The 21,572-nt window shown below is 37.5% G+C and overlaps 1 protein-coding gene and 1 pseudogene across 5 annotated transcripts in view; both read left to right on the forward strand.

Moving 5' to 3' along the window:
- Positions 1 to 21,572, forward strand: part of CTNNA1 (catenin alpha 1) — a 346,126-nt gene that overhangs the window by 237,080 nt on the left and 87,474 nt on the right.
- The window catches only part of LOC132345823 (voltage-dependent anion-selective channel protein 3-like), a 43,942-nt pseudogene continuing 22,370 nt past the window's right edge, over positions 1 to 21,572 (forward strand).

Below are 21,572 nucleotides of genomic sequence, written 5' to 3' on the forward strand. Positions count from 1 at the left end.
GAATTTTCTCTGACAGGTGTTGGTTCTGAGGTGTTTTTCAAAACTTTCTTTGAAGTAACAAGAGTTTTCTGTAGTAAGTGTTGGGTCTGAGGTATTTTAACTGTAAGTGTCAAATGTGTTTTTAGTTTATTGATTTTTGGGTGGAGTAAAATTTTTAAAGGAATGGATAGATAGCTTACTGTGTGTCCCCTTTCTCCACAACTTTTTAGTGTGAAAAATTATAAGCTTATAGAAATCATACAGTAAACCCTTATCTAGATTCACCAATTAACAGATAAATATGTTTGTGTGTATAAATATATGTTGTGTGTGTGTGTATGTGTGTATATACACCCCTTTTTTCTATGCAACATTTGAAAGTAACTTGCAGAAATTGTATTTCTTCACCTTTGTCTACATATTTCAGCATGTGTCTACATGGATAGTAACCTTCAACACCCCTGAAATTCTTTTACCACATCTAGGTGACCATATAATTTTGAGCAAAAGGGAATATTGAAAATATTTATAACAGATGAAGTTTCTTGAATGAACTGTATACAATGTGATAAGACTAGGTTTTTGCCAAGTAGAGCAAAGTAGGACATGACTGAGCAACTGAACTGAACTGTTGTGTTAGGTGAAGTGAGTAGTGTTTTTGAACTTTAAGATTTGTGTTTAAAAACTAATACTGTGAAATTTAACACTTTTTTTTTTTTTTGCTGTGGAAAATACTGTACTTGTTTTCTCTATCAGTAATGTCTTTTTTACTTCCTTAATACTTTTCCATTTCAATTATTTAATGCTGGTTTAGGGTTACTATAGTTTAGATCTTGTACCCAATATTTTACTGTGGCAAAGAAGGAATAAATTAAATAAAAATTATAGAGAATCATTTTAAAGGGAAGAAGGACAATGCAAATTATTTCTAACTAGTGATTTTTGTCTACTTAATAGTTTTCAGGAGAAGATCTTTGGTACTTTCTCGTATGTTCATTTGCCATACATCTTGTTTGTTCATTTATATTCTTACATAAGTGAACATATAATGGTGGGTCATGATGGAATTCCTGGGGTGAAAATGAATGTTTATCTTGTTTCTACCATATTGCGAAATTAGTCAAGCATATTGAATTTTTTTAAGCCATTGCCATGTTTTGATCGTACGCAGTCTACCTCAGAAAAATGAGATTAGAGGCTTAGTTAAATCAGATGGAAAAAGCAGTTGATAAGTCAACAGTGAAAATGTGGGACACATTTAAAAACCCATACGTAAGCCTGGAAATCAGAAAATGTAAAAAATGAATAATTTGAAGACTAACTCACGATACTGGAGTCTTAAAGAGGGAAACAAAGGCCTTAAGGCATGTATGTGAATCAGTTCCCTGCTATCATGTGCAGTGCTGAAGTGATGTGAAAGTGTCTAATAGTTATGATTGGGAAGCCACTTTAAAAACAGCCTTTGTAGGGGAGAGTATGTGATAAATCTGTTCTCGTTGCTCCATACCAGAGCTTCCTAACCAGTCTAAAAAAATATTCCTTCAGTCCTAGGTTTGGTCAGGTCTCGGGCTAGTCACCTCTGGTTGTGAATCACCTCTTGGATTCTTTTAAATAGTACTTTCTATTTTGTGCCATGGATATAAGTAAAAGTGGGAGATATTCATTTATGCTGAAGATGTGGGGATCATAACAGTCATCTTACATAACATCTTACTATGTAAGTGAAAGCTAGAACAGTGATTGATGTTGGGCAGAATTTAAAGGATTATGATGGGGTTTTTGAAGGGAATTATGTCAAGAATCAGAAATACATTTTAGAAAAAAATTTTCTGAGCATGTTTCTCCTGAAGATAAAAATATTTTAATAGTTCGCTTGAATTGACTCACATAACAGTGATCAGGCTGTGTCCTGTCCAGAACTATTGGAGTGAGGATAAAGTGGGAGGGCAGTGAAGCACATTTGAAGAAACCTTAGGGTAAAAGGATCTGCAAGAAGCAGAATCAGCTGGGGATAGGGTTTACTTATTCATGAAGCATTCGAAAACCTCCAGTGACAGTCAGAACTTACCTGGCAGTATCTTCTTGTCACTCAGTTTATACTGTGTGTCATCTGCAGAGTAGTGTGCTTGGCACTGTGTAAGAGGAGGAATGAGGCTCTGGTCCTTCCCTTCAGAAATGTACAGCACCTCTACAGTACATTTTTTGTGAGTGCCATCATAGGTTTTACTAAAATACCATGGGAATTGGAAGGAGGGTGAGTTTATTTCTAGCTGGGAAACCTGAGGCAATTTATCAAGTATTTATTTTATAGTCTTTGCATTGAGCTTTATCTTGATTTTTAAAAAATGGCTCACTTTCAGTTTTGATTATTTCTTTTGAAAAATATTAGATGAGTAATTATGGTATATGGAGAATTGGGACAGTTTGGATTAATTAAAACTGGTTTAGTACATAAAACTTGCTGATGGAGTGGTAAAAATCCAGAAAGGCTCATGTATTTTTATTTTTTCCTCTTGAATTCTCCCAGTCATGTCATAATTTTTATAGATACATACTTCAAAAATTTTGTTGTAATTTCTTGAGCCTGCCTTCTTCATCCTGTGTTGCCACTTAACAAGTTACACTGGTGTTTCCTCTGAGGCAATGATTCTTTTTAATAAAGTTTTATTTTCAAAATGTACACTTGATAAGATAGGGCAGTGGTTCTTAACCTTGGATGGAAATTAGAATCCTTGGGCAATTTTTAGAAATCCTGACGTCTAGATTGTACCCAAATTAAGTCAAAATTACCAGATTCAGTTCCAGGCATCAGTATTTTTAAAAGTTCCCCAAGAGATGCCAATGTACAGGTAAGGTGGAGAAACTGCTAAGATGGTTTATTACATTTGTCCTTTTTTGTCTCCATTGCCATTGTCTTATTCCAGGCTCTATTCACTTTCTCCATTTCCAGTTTGTTCTACCTGCTCAGGTCAGTCTGAGCTTATGCGTTCAGTAGGACATTGTTTATTATGTTTTTGAAATTCCCTTCCTACTTGATTAAATCTAACCTGCTCTTCGTTCAAGGCTGACATTCTGTCCCCACCCTCCCAACCACCCCCCGCCACCCCCATCTCTTTGCTGAAGGCCATTTCACACTACACCATTCTATATTATTTCTTGCTACTTGAAGCAAGTAGCACTCAATTGTTCCTTGAATTGTTGCTTAATTGTATTTCCTTTATCTGTGCAATTTCTGCAGCTGGGTTTTAAAGTTTTTGAAAGATGGGCCTATTTTTAAAATATTCTTTCAGGGTCCAGTGTAATGCTAGAAGAGATACTCAGTAGGTGCTTGCTTCATAAGAACTCATGCTGACTTGGGAAAAATGGATAAAGTGAACAGTTTGGGATATTCTTGGTGCTAGGGATACATTAGTGAAAAAAATAAAGATTCTTGTTCTTATTGGTCACATTCTAGAGCGTTATGGAGGAGGAGGCCATGGGTGGTTTACCCCTGCTTCTGGTAGATTTTTCAGTTTTTCAGTATACAGATGACATTTTTGAAAAAAATTAGATACTCTGAAATAAGCTGTGAGGGTAAATGATTATAAGGTGAGGGCCCAACTCTCTTTTAAAGGCTCCGAGGGCCAGAAGGTCAGCAGCCTTAATGCTGCTTCTTGCATTGTAAGTTTGGAGAGTTAAGAGATGATGTTAGATCTGTTGCTGACTTATTCTGAAGCTTTAAGAAACATTGATGTTAAAAATAATTCATTTGACCCCTGCTTACTTAACATTATGGAAATACTTCAGATGCCTGACAGTAGAGGGTTTTTGACTGTTCAGTGGATGTCTGTAGTTTCACAAATGACTTCCCAGGTTTCCTTGATATGAAATGTGGTTATTGTGGTTAAGTTTAATTTGTTCTTGCTTTATCAACCTAAGGTTATTCTGCCTGTGAGGATTCTAGGGAAAGAAAAACGGCCTGGATGGGTTTAAAAGTGAATGGATTGAAATTGAAATGTAATTGAATTTGAAAAAAGTTATTGCCACTTTGTTTATTTTTTCTAATTGAAAGTCACACATGTGCATTAAATGATTGAACCACCATGGCTACTAACATTTAGGTATATGTATTTCCAGTTTGTCCATTTTCTTGTATGCATTGTTTTCTAAATTTTAAAATAATGTTTTAACCCTCTTAATATTCTCTACATAGTCATAAGATATTCATAGAATGTTCAAACTGTTAAGTTAATGGGACATCAGCATGGATGGACCTGGAGGATATTATGCTGAGTGAAATAAGCCAGACACAAAGGACAAATCCTCTATGATCCCACTTCCATGAGGTTCCTAAGAGTTGTTAAATTCATAGAGACAGAAAGGAGAGTGGGAGTGCCAGGCACTGGGGGAGATGGGAATGTTGAGTTACTGTTTAATGGGAACAGAGTTTCCGTTTGGGAAAATGAAAAGTTCTGGAAATGGATGTGGTGATGGCTACACAGTAATATAAATGTTCTTCAGACTTGTGATCTATATGCTTAAAATTGACTAAGATGGTAAATGTTATGTTATGCAATTAACATAATAAAAATAATAATGAACAAAATGAAAAAACAATTAACCTGAATGTTAATTGTTAAATGTTAACAATTTTAAATTTAACAGTGTTAAATGTTAAACCAGGGTTTAACCTGGTTAACAGGTTAAAACCGTTTACTAGTTCAACATGTTCAAATTTGTTTCTTAAATGTGTAGTTGACTTTGGAGCCCAATTCTGTGTTATAATATTCTCTGAAGATATTTCAGTGCCAGTGAAACACCTCCTTCTGAAGAGCTCTGTACTTGGTACAGCTGAATTCTTTATTTCACACTCTTCCTTCTGCTAAGGGATATGCTGATCTTTAATGTGGTTCTTTCTTCCTTTGTTAGGCCATGCGCTTTGAGTTTTTCCCAATAGTAGAATTTATTAGGACCAAATGTTTCTATTACCATACTCACATTCCCCTCAATAAACAAGTGAATAACCCTTCCCCCGCACCCAAAACCCTCTTGCCCCCCAGTCTGAAAATTCTTCACACAATGTCTGAAACATAAAAGACCTCAGTCTTTGAAATGAATTCCATGTGGGTGTGTTTTGTTTGTTTTTTTGCCACACGCACAGTTTATGGGATTTTAGTTCCCTCACTAGGGAGCAAACCTAGTACCTCTGCAATGAAAGGGCAGAGCCCTAACCATTATACCACTAGGGAATTCCCAGAATCCCACTTGGTTGGGAGCTTAGCAGTCTTGTCTAGCAGTTCAGTCGTGTGTTGAGTTACTAGAATTAGACTTTGTAATTGGTGAGAAGAAGTACATGTCTTGGGCTTGAGTAGCTTTAGCTTGGTTCCATCCAGTGTGGTAACCAGTAGGCATATGTGTCTATTGAGCACTTAAAATGTGACAGATCCAAATTGAGATGTGCTGTGAGTGTAAACTATACACCAAATTTCCAAGACATACTTCACTGAAAAAGCTGTAAATACCTCTATCTCATTGATAATGTTTTGGATATATTGGGTTAAAATTTGTTCTTAAACTTACTTTTTTACCTGTTTCTTTTTATCTATGGCTACTTGAAAATTTTAGATTACATATGTAGTTTTTATTTCTTGCTTGCCTTATATTTCTCTTGGATAGTTACAACTACTGGATAGCCAACCAGTTAAGAGGAGTAGCTAAAGAGTTAAGCCATCAACTTCTTCCTTCAGTGTCTGGATAGTAACTTACATAGTAGCTATTATAGCTTGTATTTTTTTATACCTTAAACTAGTTTTAGACAGAATAAAATTGGTACAGCTTGAGACCTGGTGAGGATGATGTTGTTTAAGGTTAAATTTGTCTTTGTTCTTGCCCTGAAACATTGGAGACAGTGACTTTAGGACCTTTAAAGAGTAATGAAGTAGCTAGACATTTTTTGTATTGGACTGGGCCTGTATTTGAGGGGTTTGATTATGTTAACATATCAGGTATAAAATTTTTATCTGATTAAGATAATAGATATGGAATGTATGAATAAGGTGCAGTTAATGTTCGCTCTCAAAGATATATTGTTATTGCAGTGAAGGGAAGCACTTAATCAAATGCTGATCTCTTCTCAGTTTTGCAAATGCTTTCCTGGAACCACTTTAGCAGAGCCAGAGCTTCCAAGCTTTGGAAGGACTCTTCGAAGAGCTTGTTACTGCGTTATTTTGTGGCTACATTTTCTAATTTTCAGAATTAGAATAGGTTATTTTATTTCTGATTATGAAGTTCTCTGTTCATTATATATCACCATTTTTGGTACTAGCATGCCAGACTTCATTTGGACTGTGTGTGTATGTACACATTTATCTGTTCTTATTATTTTTTTGATAGCAGAACTAAGGATTATTGTAATATTATAGTGCTTACCATATACTGGTCATTGTGCTGAGAGACATATATTATTACCTGTTTGACTACCATAGTAACCCTTATTGAATTGTTACTTGCTCAGAAATGTGTAATCATATAGCTGCGGTTTGAACTCATATCCCTGTGATCTGAAAATCTGAACACTTACTACTTTTATTATAATGCATCTTTGTAAGTCAGAAAATATGACTTTATACCATCATCTTTAATAATCATGGAGTTTTTCACTGTATAGCTCTATAAATGAAACTTATTACCGAAATACTTCACAGTAAATAAGGTAAACCCAGGTCTTGTATAGCTGCTTGAAGTGAGCTGAACAAGAAAAGAAAGCTCTTTTAGAGTATCCTGCAAAGCTAGACTCTCTGGTGTTGCTTGATGTCATGGATGTTTCAGTTGGTTCTATGATATGCAGCTATAGGGCCTGAGTTTTGTTATATAATATGCTACGATTTCCATCTTTGTGTGAACCTTGGGTTTCCTGCAGTAGACTCTTCCCTGTATTGCTAGTCCATAGTTCTGTAGCTGTATGATTTTATTGATTTGTTAGTGTAAGCTTCAGAGAAGGCAGTGGCACCCCACTTCAATACTCTTGCCTGGAAAATTCCATGGATGGAGGAGCCTGGTGGACTACAGTCCATGGGGTCGCTAAGAGTCAGACACGACTGAGCGACTTCACTTTCACTTTTCACTTTCATGCATTGGAGAAGGAAATGGCACCCCACTCCAGTGTTCTTGCCTGGAGTGCACAGAATCGGACACGACTGAAGCGACTTAGCAGCAGCAGCAGCAGTGTAAGCTTTTCTGTGATCTGCCTAGCATATTTGAAGAATTTAGGTATAAATAGATGTTGCATTGAATGCAAAATTCAAGCATGTGTAGGACTTCTTCCTCTTGATATTTATGTAATTTGGAAAGCATATTTGTCAAAAATTGTATGATTTTCTTGTGGTGTGAGATGAGAGGTTTAAAAGACCTTAAGTCTGAGGAAGATGTCTCTAGTTGTATTTTATGTTGCTTTCTAAGAGGTTTGAGGTACTTCTAGCTATGCCACTCTGGCATTATGATTTGCAGTATTTAACAGGCAAGATCGTAACCTTTTGTACACAGAAAGATGCATGTTTATATATTAGATAAAATGGCACTGGCTTAATGGAGCAGTGGTGGAGCAGTCTCTTGAAATTAGGATGATGGAGCAGGCCCAGAAGCCTGTCCAGTGTCAGGCTGCAGATGCATTGAGTTTTAGCCTTTACCTTAACAATGTGATTCTTTTTTTTTTGAGGTAATGATTCATTTAGGACTAGTTTGACTGAGAGAGTGAGTTGTTGGAGGGAGGAGGGTACTTTGTTTACTACAGTATATACTTGTAGCAAGTCTTGATCAAAACAATCAGTTAGGAACAGTGTTGGTCTGAAGAAGACCTTTAATGGTGCCCTTTCGGAGGGAACAGGCACTCTGGTCAGAGATACATGTAACACACCAACTTACTGTGATCTAGGAAAGGCTGCCAAAGATGTCTTCAACAACGGATATGGATTTGGCATGGTCAAAATAGATCTGAGAACCAAGTCATGTAGTGGAGTGAAATTTTCTACTTCTGGTCATGCTTACGCTAATAAAAGGAAAGCATCAGGCAACCTAGAGACCAAATACAGGATCTGTAACTGGACTGACCTTCACCCAGAAGTGGAACAGACAGAAATAGAAATCACTTGGGAGAATAAGTTGGCTGAAGGGTTGAAACTGACTTTTGATCCCATATTTGTACCGAACACAGGAAAGAAGAGTGGGAAATTGAAGGCCTCGTATTAATGGGATTGTTTCAGTTTTGGCAGTAATGTTGATATAGATTTTTCTGGACCAACCATCTGTGGCTGGACCATGTTGGCCTTTGAAGGTTGGCTTGCTGGCTATCAGATGAGTTTTGACTCAGCCATATCCAAACTGTCACAGAATAATTGTGCCCTGGGTTACAAGGCCGCAGACTTCCAGCTGCACACTCGTGTGAATGATGGCACTGAGTTTGGAGGGTCGATCTACCAGAAGGTGAATGAGAAGATTGAAATGTTGATAAACCTCGCGTAGACAACCGGCAGTAACACCACCTGCCTTGGCATTGCTGCTAAGTACAAGCTGGACTGTAGAACTCTCTCTGCTAAAGTAAACAATGCCAGCCTGATGGGACTGGGTTACACTCAGACCCTTTGACCAGGAGTGAAACTGACCCTGTCAGCTCTAATCAATGGAAAGAACTTCAATGCAGGAGGGCACAAGGTCAGGCTGGGATTTGAACTAGAAGCTTAATGTGGTTTTGAATAAAGCATCAGCTTTGTTCCTGGAGGTGAAGAGAAATGAACCCACTATGTTTTGACCTTAAATTTCAGAAAGTGTGAGCTTTTTATTCTTCCAAACAATTGTAATACTCCTGTAATCCTGCCCACACTGAAGCTTAGGTACCGAGTCCACCTTAAGGGAGGTGCTTGAAGGCATGCCTGGAGGTTGTCATGTTCGTCCACATTTCAGTTCAGTTCCTCAGTGTTCTTTTCAGTGTGTTCTGCAGTGATGGTGTAGTGTCATGTTACAAAGGAATTGACCATACCCTCTAGTTGTCCATCATGTCCTGCATGTCCCACACCACTTTTTCATGATCTGGTAATATATTGATCTCTGTAGAAATCTTTGGTTTTGCATCAGAGTAAAATAAACCCATCACATTTTGGGCGGGTGGCGGGGGGGGAGTCAGTTATCTCTGTGATAGGGTTTGCATTATCCTTTTTCTTCAATTATTTATCAGTGATATTTGACCTTGAAAGGATCAGATCAGATCAGATCAGTCTCTCAGTTGTGTCCGACTCTTTGCGACCCCATGAATTGCAGCACGCCAGGCCTCCCTGTACATAACCAGTTCCCGGAGTTCACTGAGACTCACGTCCATCGAGTCAGTGATGCCATCCAGCCATCTCATCCTCTGTCGTCCCCTTCTCCTCTTGCCCCCAATCCCTCCCAGCATCAGAGTCTTTTCCAGTGAGTCAACTCTTCACGTGAGGTAGCCAAAGTACTGGAGTTTCAGCTTTAGCATCATTCCTTCCAAAGAAATCCCAGGGCTGATCTCCTTCAGAATGGACTGGTTGGATCTCCTTGCAGTCCAAGGGACTCTCCAACACCACAGTTCAAAAGCATCAATTCTTCGGTGCTCAGCCTTCTTCACAGTCCAACTCTCACATCCATACAAGACCATAGGAAAAACCATAGCCTTGACTAGACGAACCTTTGTTGGCAAAGTAATGTCTCTGCTTTTGAATATGCTATCTAGGTCGGTCATAACTTTCCTTCCAAGGAGTAAGCATCTTTTAATTTCATGGCTGCAGTCACCATCTGCAGTGATTTTGGAGCCCAGAAAAATAAAGTCTGACACTGTTTCCACTGTTTCCCCATCTATTTCCCATGCAGTGATGGGACCAGATGCCATGATCTTCGTTTTCTGAATATTGAGCTTTAAGCCAACTTTTTCACTCTCCTCTTTCACTTTCATCAAGAGGCTTTTGAGTTCCTCTTCACTTTCTGCCATAAGGGTGGTGTCATCTGCATATCTGAGGTTATTGTTATTTCTCTCGGCAATCTTGATTCCAGCTTGTGCTTCTTCCAGTCCAGCATTTCTCATGATGTACTCTGCATGTAAGTTAAATAAGCAGGGTGACAATGTACAGCCTTGACGTACTCCTTTTCCTATTTGGAACCAGTCTGTTGTTCCATGTCCAGTTCTGACAGTTGCTTCCTGACCTGCAAATAGGTTTCTCAAGAGGCAGGTCAGGTGGTCTGGTATTCCCATCTCTTTCAGAATTTTCCACAGTTTATTGTGATCCACACAGTCAGAGGCTTTGGCATAGTCAATAAAACAGAAATAGATGTTTTTCTGGAACTCTCTTGCTTTTTCCATGATCCAGCGGATGTTGGCAATTTGATCTCTGATTCCTCTGCCTTTTCTAAAACCAGCTTGAACACCTGGAGGTTCGTGGTTCACGTATTGCTGAAGCCTGGCTTGGAGAATTTTGAGCATTACTTTACTAGCGTGTGAGATGAGTGCAACTGTGCGGTAGTTTGAGCATTCTTTGGCATTGCCTTTCTATGGCATTGGAATGAAAATTGACCTTTTCCAGTCCTGTGGCCACTGCTGAGTTTTCCAAATTTGCTGGCATATTGAGTGCAGCACTTTCACAGCATCATCTTTCAGGATCTGGAATAGCTCAACTGGAATTCCGTCACCTCCACTAGCTTTGTTCGTAGTGATGCTTTCTAAGGCCCACTTGACTTCACAATCCAAGATGTCTGACTCTAGGTCAGTGATCACACCATCATGATTATCTGGGTTGTGAAGATCTTTTTTGTACAGTTCTTCTGCGTATTCTTGCCACCTCTTCTTAATATCTTCTGCTTCTGTTAGGTCCATACCAGTTCTGTCCTTTATCGAGCCCATCTTTGCATGAAATGTTCCTTTGGTATCTCTGATTTTCTTGAAGAGATCCCTAGTCTTTCCCATTCTGTTGTTTTCCTCTATTTCTTTGCATTGATTGCTGAGGAAGGCTTTCTTATCTCTCCTTGCTATTCTTTGGAACTCTGCATTCAGATGTTTATATCTTTCCTTTTCTCCTTTGGTTTTCGCTTCTCTTCTTTTCAGAGCTATTTGTAAGGCCTCCCCAGTATAGAATTATAAATTTTAGAATTTGAAAGTAACATTAGTTATCATAGTGTAGGGTTGACAAACTTATCAGGTAAAGTCTTGCCTGCCATCTATTTTTGTAAACTTCATTGGAACATAGCCACGCTCATTTGTTTACTTATAGTCCATGGCTGCTTTTCCACTGCAGTGACATAGTTAAGTTGTTGTGACAGAGATGGAATGGGCCTAAAAGCCCACAATATTTGCTATCTGGCCCTTTACAGAAGTTTGCCAAGCTTTAAATCTAGTCCAGCCAACTAATTTTTTGAAGGTTTTAAAATACAAACTCAGTTTTTCTTATTGGATTATTATATAATCCAATTATTATGTAAGTATATAATTATTATATAATCCAATTATTATATAATCTTATATTATTTAGGGTATATATTTCTTCTTAGATAAATTCTTAAAGTTAGTGGCTTTTAAGGAATTTTATCCATTTAATCAAGTTTTATATGAGAAACTTGTTTGTAGCAGTCTCTTATTATCCCTTCAGTGTTTGTGGGGAGTCTATAGCCATATTCTGTAATTCATTTCTAGTGTAGGTGATTTGTGTCTAGACTCTCCATTTTCTTTGCCAGTCTTGCTGTAGGTTTATCAATTCTATTTATCTTTTGAAAGAACCAGCTTTTTATGGTTTCATTGTGTGTGTTATTTTTAATTTCACTGATTTCTGTTCTTCATTGTTTCTTCTGTTTCCTTTAGGTTTATTTTGTTCTTTTTCTAGTTCCTTGAGGTAGGAAATTAGGTTATTGACTTGAGACCTTTTCTCTTTTTTAGTGTTAAGATTTAGGGCAGATTTCCATATAAGCCCCGCTTTGTCTTCATATTTCATTTTTGTTTAGTTTAAAATGTTTAAAAATTTTCCTTGAGTTTTATTCTTTGACCAGTGGATTATTTGGAAGTACATTATGTTTAGTTTCCAAGTATTTTCTTGTTCTATTTCTGTTACTGATTTCTTGTGTATGTGTGTGCGCAGTCGTGTCTGACTTTTTGTGACCCCGTGGACTGTAGCCCACTATTCTCCTCTGTTGGGTGGGTTGCCATTTCCTACTCTAGGGGATCTTCCCGACCCAGGGATCGAATCCTTATCTCCCACGTTGACAGGCGGATTCTTTACCTCTGTGCTGCTTAGGAAGCCTTTACTAATTCCTAGCTTAATTCAAATTCAGTATGGTCAGAGAACATATTTTGCGTGACTTTAGTATTTTTAATTACTTATTGAGATTTGTTTTATGACCCAGTAGTGCTACCTTTGTGATGTTCTATCTGTACTTGACTATGGGGTTTTTTTTTTTTGCTATTGTTGGTTGGAGTGTTCTTTTAATATATATGCTAATTAGATTCAGGTTGATGACATTGACTGATTCAGTTGGTTTAGTACTTCTGTACCTTGATTGTTTGTTTATTTGTTTATTTAGAGTCTGCTTGTTCTGATAGTTACTGAGACAGATAGAGCCCTGTCTGCCAACTATAATTGTGACTTTGGCCCTTTTTCATTGCAGTTCTCAAGATTGCTACTCTGTATTCTCTCCAGGGTTTTTAGTTGCATTCATTGGTATAGACAGGGTAGAATGTGTTTACCCCATCTTAATCAGAACTAAAACCAATCACCTATTTTCAAAACAGCCTAAAACCTGGAGGTAACTTGGCCCTGATCATACCCAGGTAAGAGTAGTTAAGATTAGAATTGAGACTTCTGATTTTTAGTCCAGAGCTATTTTTGGTGGTCCCTTTCGTATGTAATGCCGAGGATGGTAGGTAATAATGCTTACATCGAATAGGTATCATTAAAGCTTGATCCAGGAGCCTCCCCAATAGCTGTTTTCTCAGCTGTGAGACAGCCATTAATAGCTGCCCTTCTGCCTGACTTTGTTAGAAGGCACAGAGAACCACTCAAGAACAAGCAAAATGAAGAAGATGGGAAAACTGATGGTGGCAATGCAAAATATCAAAACGCCTTGAGAGAAAAGAGCATTAAATGAACTGTAGCCTGGAACAAGGTGAACAGGGATCTGGGTCGTCAGTGACTGAAGCTGCTGTCCTGTCTTCTTGGCTCTGCGTGATATCTTGGTTTCTTGCTCTGTCTATAGCAGAGAGCCAAAACAGCAGTCTCCACCCTCAGTCTGCATGATCTTGTAGTTCAAGCATCTAATCTTAGCTGACAGAGGATCTTATTCCCACCCCACCTCATTTGAGTGTGGAAAGGAAAAGGGATGCCATGTTTGACGTGAGCATAAAACTAGAAAATGCTGTGTATGTGTGTAAATTGGTATTGTTTTGGAAAATTAATAATACATTTCCTCCTTCCTCATCTATTCTTTTTACTTTTGGCAAAGTTGTCATGTTGAGAATAAATCGATTCATTAAAAATAGTTTCATTGTTTAAATGTAGCAAATTAGGCATTTTTTTTTTTTTAAATAAAATAAGCCTGTTTGTCTAGAATACCCATATAGGACAAAATGTTAAATTAAAAGCTTATCAATCATAACTTTCTACCCTAATATTTTCTGTCCAATGATCTTAAAATTTTTTTTTTTTTAATTTAAATTGTGTGTTTTAGAGGACCTAAGGTAGTTAGTTAAAAAGAACTCATTGAGTTTCCAGACTGTCCTTGCCAGAGAGAGATGTAGCCCTGGCTGCCAGGAAATTTCTTTCTGTGATTTCATGCCTGCTCTCTTGAAAGTTACTTTGGTTTTTGTATTTCTTCATCACAAAAATCAGTGGAATGTGATGTTTTTCTTCTCTGGATGTCCCTTTTATTTTTTATGTTGAATCTGTGTTCACATCAGATGACTGCTAAATAAGTACTTGACAGCTGATAATTTACTTATTTTAAAGTGGAATATTCAGTATTTAGAACCAGAGACTGCTAAGAACGGATTTTGTTTGGTCATTCTCTGAAAACAGCATAAGACCTTTTCATAATGGTGTAATTTGGAAATGTACCATAAAGAAGATATTTCACTTGAGTTGCTTTATGCTAAAATAATAACTAGTCAGTAAATTGTCTTACAAGTATTATTTTCAGGTGAAGTGAAGTGATTGACCTCCTGGTTTTACTCCAGTTGCAGATATTCTAACTCCGGGTTTTATAATTTGCAGTTTGTACCTATAGATGCAGTGTGGCATCTTACTTCAAGGCTTCCTTGCTAATTGTTCTTTAAATTTAACTCCAGAACTTACTTATCCTGAATTACTTCTCCCTGCTTTGAAGGAGAATTATTGGTTTTGTAAACTCACATAAACTCATCCTCTAGGAATAAAAAGATCTGTGTTTTGACTTGCCCTTGTTTCTATATGAACATTGCATAACCTGAAATATTTTATAAGAAAAATTCTAGATGTTTGATCAGTGTACCCAACTATAATTTTTAAAGCTCCTGACAATAAATGCACTTGTTTCTGGGAAATAGATGTATGTGTTTATGTTGCCTTTAAGATTCTGTATTGGTGAAAATACTGGAAAATAGTTTTTTTAAAGTTGGTCATTTATAGGTACTCTTACTGAGTCACTTTTTTGGTGATAAAGGAATCCCTTGTCTCCTTAAACCTTTTCAAACATGGTTTATCTTAGGCTACCAAAATGTCTTAATTTAGGAAGTGGACTTCAAATCATTAGTAAGACATTTGTTGAATTTTTATGTTTCGAAGCAATATTGAACTTTGTAGCATTTACCAAAAACTTCCATTTAAAAGTGGAATTCTAATCATAGTGTTTGTTAAAACGGATTCCATTGACTAGCTCTTATTTGCTATCTGTAGAGCTTTCATTTTGGCAAACTCCAGAGCACGAATCAAACTTTTTTTTTTTTAACTTGGTTTTCCCTGCCAGTGCAAAGTTAATTATTTTCTTAAAACCACTCTGAATCAAGAATTACAGTAGTTTGGGAATACTCTGGTGGTCCAGTGGTTAGGACTCTGCCCTACCACGATCCCTGGTTAGGGAACTAAGATCCCACCCATGCTGCTGCTGCTGCTAAATTACTTCAGTCATGTCCGACTCTGTGCCAACCCCATAGACAGCAGCCCACCAGACTCCCCTGTCCCTGGGATTCTCCGGGCAAGAACACTGGAGTGGGTTGCCATTTCCTTCCCCAATGCATGAAAGTGAAAAGTGAAAGTGAAGTGAAGTTGCTCAGTCATGTCCAACTCTTCGTGACCCCATTGTAGCCTACCAGGCTCCTCCGTTCATGGGATTTTCCAGGCAAGAGTACTGGAGTGGGTTGCCATTGCCTTCTCTGCCCACCCATGAGGTATAGCCAGAAAAATAAAAAAGTTTTATTAGTTTTAGGGTTTTGATGATAAAGGCCAGTAACTGTATATTTGCAATTTGAGGTTTTGGACAAATGACAGTTCTTTTAACCCTCAAGATTTGACCATCCAGAGATGAACATAGGTTTATGATGAATGCCTTATGAAATAACATGATGTTGTAGATTTGTTTTAAAATACCCTACCCCAAAACTAACAAAACTATTATAAACAGGAAAGCAGAAAGTTGATGGCTGGTAATACTGCATAAGGAAGTTCTTTTTACTAGTCTTAATCTTTTTGGATGTTTGAAAAAATCCCATAATAAAAGTTAAAAGGCATATCTTATTATTATGGTTATTTGAGTAGATGCCGGCATATTAGATATTTAAGGGCACAGTCTTTGCCATGTCTTACAGCCTTTCTATGGAGAAGGCAATGGCACCACATTCCAGTACTCTTGCCTGGAAAATCCCATGGATGGAGGGGCCTGGTGGGCTGCAGTCCATGGGGTCACTAGGAGTCAGACATGACTGAGCAACTTCACTTTCACTTTTCACTTTCATGTATGCATTGGAGAAGGAAATGGCAACCCACTGCAGTGTTCTTGCCTGGAGAATCCCAGGGACGGGGAGCCTGGTGGGCTGCCGTCTATGGGGTCTCACAGAGTCGGACACGATTGAAGTGACTTAGCAGCAACAGCGGCACAGCCTTTCTGAAGGCATTTGTTGGTCTTGCAGAGTCTAAAAGAGCTTGCTTTATTCTATCCAGCCCCCTTCTCAGTCCCCAGTTCTTAGGTTAATTAATTCTCTTGGGAATTTGTATGGAAAAATTAATGAGAAAACGATGCAGTTAGTAAATGAAAACTGAAGTAAGAACTTATGCCATTAAGTAGAGTCAAGGTCTTGAGGGGTCATGGCAAAATGAATTTGTGGGTGGGCAGCAGCTGTGAATTAGTTAGGCCCCATGGAGGGTAACGTTGGGTCAGGCATTTGAGACTGGAGAGTGGTGCAGCCAGTTAGGAGGAGGATCCTAGGCTTCCTGTATTGCTTCTGAGGCCCGTTACCCAGCTGTGCTTGGTTTCTTGTGCATTTGTCCTTGAAGTAAACCCTTTGTCACTGTATTTGATTTGAGTTCCTTGATTCTTTAAAAGGAGTGTAACTAGTGTAGTCATTGAATGATGCAGTGTTCTAGGCTAAATTGTTAGCAAGCACTTTTTTTAGAAGGTCAGAAATGGTTGTTACTTAATCATCTAGGCGTTCTGTAGTCTACTGTCTCAAGCATTATCACAGCCATTGCCCTCCCCTGAATCATAGTTTTAAAGCTCTATCATGTGTAGTAAGAAATTTTTGTTTATCTATACTTGACTGTTGTATAATTTAGTAGTGATGTTGCCTTTGTTGTTCACTAAACTTTGAACAGAATATAATAAATGACAGTAATTAGCCAGGCCTGCCCCCCCACCCCCCATCACATGACTTATCTCCTATAGACTTCCTACTGATTAAGAAGTTGCCTCAGCACAATTTTAGGTGGCTTTAACAGTATTTTGTTGGCCATAATGGTTTCAGATTCCTTGCTTTCACTGTTGATTATGAAAATGCATGGCCTCTAGCTAGGGAACACGGTGCTTGAATATAAACATTCTTTGTACTGTTGCGTTCCCCCCTCTTTTTTTTTTTTTTTTTTAGCACTCTTTTTGTGGGCAAAAACCAGAATGAGGCAATCTGGCTTAGAAGAGATAATGCTGGTGCAATAAAGTTTTTTAAAAAAGCACAAATGAAATTATTTTATTATAAAACACTGGAGCAAGTCTAAGACTATACCAAATAGGGTATTCAAAGACAGAAAGACAAGGTTGGCATTGAAGAGTGGGTGAAGGGAGAAACAACAGTAATAGATATAGAATCAGCAATTAATTATTGTACAGGGGATGGCAAACCTGGCTTGATAGGAACGAAGAACCCTTAAGGTACCATTTCACAAGGAAGATTTGCTAGAAGCAGTCCTCTTTTCTCCTGTTAGTGGGTGGCTCGCTGACAGTTAGAGGTGTTGGGAAATGTTTGCTTTTCCCCTTTAATTTGCACCAATGTAGAAAGTTACTATTCCAATTCTAGTGATAAAGGGCTTATGGAGAGAGGAGTTGTAATCATATTACTTTTATATTATAACATCTTTGATTGACAGCATTCTTGTAAGGTGGTTTTAGCCTTTGATATATTTCCTCAGGCCCCAAAAAATGATCTACTAAAGCAGAAAGGAATGAAACCATTGCATTTAGCCTTTAGACAGCGACACATTAAGGACTAATGACTGCCAAAAGGAAATGTCAGCCACTGAGCTAGTCTACTTTCGTTGGCAGCCGAAAATCTGGTAAATCAAGTTTTTGGGGTGTATATTTAATGTGGGTGGAAGAAAAGAGTGTCTTACATTCTTTAAGGCCCTGTTAATTTTGGCACAGTTGGACTTGGAGCCCGTTTCTACTTTTCTAAACCCAAGAAAGGCACGTACCATAGAATAAGGATGATTACTTATTATGTAGATAGTATTGGATAGACACATTTTAAAAAGTGTTTGTAGGCTTTGTTTTTATGTATTTTTGTTTGTCGAGGGAATGTACTTAAGAGTTGATTGCCTTGATACCCTTTTTCACAAACAGAAATTACCTGAAGAATGGATAAAATTGTGATTGTGGAGGTTTAAGGAACAAATTTAGACTGAATTCTAAAATTACTTTTAAGAAAAGGACAACAAATTTAGGGCATTAATACTTAAAACCAAGTATGCTCACTGTGTCCTGGATATTGAAACTTTAATGTTGATACTTAAATATTCACATCTAATGATTGGAAGAGTGATAGCTAAAGGGTATACAGGGCTCCTTTTTAGGCGGTAAAAATGTTCTAATGGTAATGGTTGTATATATCTGTGAATATACTTTATAAAACATCAAGTGGTATACTTTACCTGGGTGAGTTATATATCAATTATGTCTTAATATATACATTATAATAAGTACATATATCTTAATACATATCTTAATAAAGCTGTTTAAAATAGTCACATGCTTTTTCACATGTATGTATCCTAATGATGTGATGAGTTTTTTAAATTATATTTTCTATAGATTGATGCAACTTGTTTATCCTGTGTGAAGCAGACTGTTTTCCCCGTTTTGAGGTGGGGCCTGTGTCTGTTATTGCCGTCAGAATGACTTTGGCCACATTAAAAGCCTACATTGTGTATTTAAGTTGGCCTCTTTAATTTTCTGGCTTTCTGTTGAACAAACTAATGGCCTGTAATTTTCTGTGGCTATTTCATCTAAATTATGAATATGTCAAGTAAAGAATTGTTGAATCAAAAATAATTTTAAAAACTGAGAAATCAGATTGAACATGTGTCATTTCAGAGTGACTATTTTTATTTTTATTTCGTCTCTGAAAAAGTGGTGAATCTGTACAATATGCATATTGATGGCCCTTAAGCTGTCACATTTTAAGTACTATGGACTTTTTAATGTGATGATTCTGCATATAATCACTAGAATTTGATTAGCTTAGAACTCTAAGAACTTTGAAAAGGAATCAGCTTTTGTATTAATTACATAGTCTTTTTAGAGTAAAAACTTTTTTTGATCACAGGAATATAAAGGATTTGAAGGAGGGATTTTGATAGAAATAGTGGTTCTCATTAAATTATATATATCTCATAGCTATGTTCTTGGCCCACTTGGCCCAAAAAAGATGTAGCAGAGGTTGTAAGTGAAGTGGCTTGTGTAAAGCAATATTACTTTGTTAGCCTATAATAGATTTTTTTTTCCTTTGTGGGTTATTATTTGTAGATCAACCGTATGGCTCTTCAGTTTGTGTCAAACTGGCTTTTTCTGATCTTTGTGCTACACCTACCGAAACAGCATGGTTGCTGCTATAGGGTTTGCTTGTGGAGTTAAACTGCAGATCTGTCAGGTGAACCCAAGGGGCTTATGTATGGTAAAATTTAGGCAGAAGTTATCAGCCTTCTTCCAGCTTTCAGTGATTCTTGGACTTCAGAAGTATGTTCAGTTCCATCATAGAAATCAACAACAACTATACAAGCTTAAAATAACTCGTGTATAAAATATATATAAAATTACAGTTACTAACAAGTGTTCAAATTAACCATAATGACTTCTTTTCAGCGTTTTTCCATTTATGTTAACCTGCTAGGTAGTTAGTACATTTTATTTCCCAGTGTTTTCTACCAGACCAAACTGTTAGAGGCTCCAAAAACATTCATATGAGAGAAGGAATTTTCAGAAGTTCTTAAGCTTTTTCTGAAACAAGGGGGAAAGCTGTAAACATTCATTTTTAGCTGTCATAATTTCTTACTTAAAATGTCAGTTGAAATAGACAAATATAATCTCTTTTCCCCAGTTTTTGTTGTCACTTTGTTTGGGGATATTTGTACCTCTTCCCTTTTTTTTCCCCTTAAAGAAGACTCTCAGAGAGAAGCTTGATGATAGAATTTCAGGCACAATGGCAGAAAGTAAGAAAAGATGTGTTTTGGTAGATACAGTCACCCTCAGATCAGTGTGGACAGGTGTTTGTGAAGCCTATTTTGAGTAGGGAATCTCTCTCTCAAGCTGATGTCCTGGGAGACAGAGCAAATGTTCTCTGCCCCAAGTAAATTTTCAATGGATTATAGAAAGGGACTATTTGAGTAGCTCTAGCTCTTAGTTCTGTTGTTGCTGCTTGGAGTTTGGTTCTGATGATGTTGATATTTCTTTATCTGGGGCTGAGGAGTTGAATAGAAGCTGAAAATGACAAAGATTGTATAGGCTAGTGGATTTCTCATTAGTTGTGAAGTTGTCAGGGATGATTGTGTACATGCTCAGTCAGTTTGTGTCTGACTCTTTGAAACCCCATGGAATGTATCTACTAGGGGTCCTCTGCCATGGAATTTTCCAGGCAAGAACACTGGAGTGGGTTGCCATTTCCAACTCCAAGGGATCTTCTCCACCCATGGATTGGACTTAGATCTCTTGAGTCTCCTGCATTGGCAGGCTCATTCTTTACCACGGCTCCACCTAATGTTGCTTATGTTTCTGCAGAGAAATCAGGTGTCTCCTCTGTGTGTTTAAAATTCTTTTTGCTTTGTTGGGATTTAGAGGCCTGCTCTAGGGTGGTGAAATCTACCTAATTGGAAGCTTTGTTTTCCATCCAGAGATCTTTCAACTCTGTGTTTACTGGTATTTTAATGGTTTAATGTTTAATGGTTGGCATTAAGGTAAATTTCTTATTGAAAGGATTGTCAGTGGAGTGGTGATGTTCTGTTTCTTGACAGCTTCACTGAACAGGAAGAGTCACTCCCCAATCTTGGTCGTCTCAACACTGAGTTCAGGATGATGGTTGTGCCTACGCACACAGCTTGGTTGGGAGCTTGTGAAACAGCCCCTGCTGTTCTTACTACTGCTACGACTACCACTACTATTCTAATAAAGTTTAGAATTTTAAATGGTTAATACTTTAAGGCCTCTGTTTTTTATTTTTACCTGTCCTGCTTTCCAGTGATTTCTTAGAGTAGTTGCATTTCTCCTGCTGAGTCAAAGAGCTTAATTCTACCCTTCCTCCCTTTACCTTCTCCTCTCCTCTCTCTTTGCAGTGGTCAAATTCATTTGGAGAATCTTTTCTTTCTTATGTGCATTCTGGTAATAATATCTGAAGATTGTATTAATTTTTAGCAAATACACCCCTACTGAGTGTTGCAGAGGTTATTTTATTTCTTTCCATTTGTTTTAACTGTCTTGCCTGAAGTTGGTGGCCTTATTCCCAGATTCATAATATATTCTCCTTACTGTTAAAACATATACTTTGCTTGGGTCTGGCATACTTTATAGATAATTCCAAGTTTCCTGGCATGGAGAAGCGAGGCTCTTGACTGTCAGTGTTCATTCTCTGAATTGAGTTTTGTATAGGCATCTCTGTATAAAATCTCCTCATTATTCTTTCCTGCTCATTTTAGATTTATTTGGTGACTGCATTTGAAGTAGATTTCTAAAAATTTGAATACTATGACTATCCATATAGTTTCTTTTCTTGTTCTCTCTTTTTTTTTTCTTTTCTTTATTGCTTTTTGTTTGGCTGTGCCTTGTGGCATGTGGGAACTTAGCTCCCTGACCAGGGGTCCAGTCTGAGTTGGAAGCACAGAGTCTAAATCACTGGACCACCA

The sequence above is a fragment of the Bos taurus genome, chromosome 7 (assembly GCF_002263795.3).
Source record: "Bos taurus isolate L1 Dominette 01449 registration number 42190680 breed Hereford chromosome 7, ARS-UCD2.0, whole genome shotgun sequence".
Lineage (NCBI taxonomy): Eukaryota > Metazoa > Chordata > Mammalia > Artiodactyla > Bovidae > Bos > Bos taurus.